Raw genomic sequence first — 2,388 nt, forward strand, 5'->3', positions numbered from 1 at the left:
GGGTGGGGGGGTCCTGACTCGAATTCCCAAGCCTGGCTCTCTCATGATTCTCATGTGGCAGAGGGGTGTTAGTGGGTGATCCCAGGACAGACACCCACATCGCCTGGCAGCAGTTGCCCAGCCAGCCTAGGTCCTGATAGTCAACTCTCCTGACTCCAACCAGCTCATCAACAATGCTCAGTGCCCTGGTTTTCTGACAGATGACAGGCACAATCCCTGTGTTTCTGTTTCTAAGAATCACCCCCATTTCTCTTCCATCCTGGATCCTTCAGAGCCCAACTCTGCACTGGATTCCAGTACCCTATTTAGTAGTTTCTTTGCCCCTCAGTACTTAACTCCCTTGTACAACTCTTAACCTACAGCTTTCTACAGAATGCCTTAAAAATGGTGATATCTCAATTGCATCATTTGCTATTTATATTTCAATATTGGTAATATTATTCTTCATGGATTTTCATGCCCCAAATGATGATTTAACCAAAAGGTTTTGGAAGTTACTGACATTGTGAATCCTTTAAAAGGAAATTCAGTCATTTAGATTTTCATTGAGTCCCTGCCATTTTCTACATATACTAAAAACTGCTGATCATAGAAAGATGGCTAAGACATGGTACCTGCCTTCAAAGAGTCCACAGTCTAGAAGAGCAAAGAGGTCAACAGAAGAGAATATAAACAGCTAGATAATGACTCTATCAGATGTGTGTGTAAAGTATTGTAATGAGAAAATAATGACGAGCTCCTCTTGGGATAGTCAGGAACTGTTTATCTATATTTCTACATATACTCTAATCTAATTTTTTTTGTTATGATTGCTTTCTTTCTCTATGGGTCATTAATATATTTGTGATGCAGTCTAACCAGGCTGTTTAATTACAGAAGGACTCCTGTTATTAACTTGGATTTTAGATCTAGAATACATGCTTATATTACATTAATTTACATTTCTCTATTTGTTTCATTAAAAGGAGACCTAATTTTTTTTCAGTATGAAATTACACAGAATAATCCCAAGTTTTAAATGTGCATACACAATATCATCACTAAAACCCTATATGTGTATATATAATTTTCTGGGTATAAGTATATGAACATATACTTAACATCACTGTAAATTTTGTGTGTCTTTATTGTAGTTAGCCTATACAATAGCTCCAAAAAATATGCTTGGGATATATGTAACAGATATTTTGCCCCGATCCTTCTAGAAACTCTTCCTTTTTGAAATACACACTTCTGTCACAAGGTGAAGTAGAAGTTGCCACGTTCCTAAGTTGTGACTCCTCATCTACCCTGTCTGGACACAGCAACCAGAGATGAACACCAGACTCAGCTGGATGGTCAGCACACACCCTCTGAACTTGAGTGTCTAGAAAGGTCACTCTCCATCTTGAGGCCTACATAGCAGTATCTCAGACACGGGATGTTTAGAAGCCATATTCCACCAAGGAAATTAAAGATGAGGGAAACCCAACCATAGTAAGAGAGTAAAGAAAATGAACTCCTTCTAATGAGGATCTAAACTGCATTGCCAAGTTTCTCAGAGGCCTCCAAGCCCCAGACCCATAGCTGACTTGGGATTCCTTGAAATAGCCTTTCTGATAAATGTCCCCTTTTGTTTAAACTCAAATTAAAATTTTCACAACTTGATAATAGAAGATGAGGAAAACAGTTATAATAGGATGTCTAGGTCACTGGGACAGTTTAGGCTGTGCTTTCAAGCAATTGGCTAAGCAAAATGCAAACTACCTTCTTGTGACAGCCAATTCAGCTCACAGTGAGCCAGGAGGATGGAAACTATCACTTTAAACCTTAAAGTAGGTCTTGATTCTTTGCTCTTTTACTGCCAGTGTTTACTTTTTCCACTCTTTGTTCCTCTCCAAGTCCTATACATTCTTCCTCTAAAATGTGTTTCATAGCTCTACTAATCTATTCATTTAAATTGTGATTACAGCAGTTTCCTAGGTAAATGGGCCTCCTGCTTCCATGTCCAAGCATTTTGCATCCTCTTCTCAGACAGACTATAAAAACATCTCACATCTCCAGATTTTATATATCCCTGGCTCTTAAGATTGACAGAACAAAATCTTGCACTTCAGCCAGGCATCAAGCTCTTTCACAATTTCCATTTTTCAAACTAGTTTTTTTGGCAATACAAGTGGGTAACTGTTTAATATGAGTTTACTGAGCATCTGCTCTGTGTAGAATTCTAAATTAGTGCTTGGGGAAGGCTTTAGAAGGGAGAAGTTATAAAATGTGAAGTAGACAATTTCAATGGACTTTTATTAATAAAAAATGGATGCTAAAGTCAATAGTTAAATAGCTAATATAGAAAGAATCATCACATTTGATTATTTCCCATGGTCTTTGCATTGGGGCTGTTGTGGGGGG

Source organism: Condylura cristata, unplaced genomic scaffold, assembly GCF_000260355.1.
Source record: "Condylura cristata isolate star-nosed mole 26May11 unplaced genomic scaffold, ConCri1.0 scaffold00004, whole genome shotgun sequence".
NCBI classification, from domain to species: Eukaryota; Metazoa; Chordata; class Mammalia; order Eulipotyphla; family Talpidae; genus Condylura; species Condylura cristata.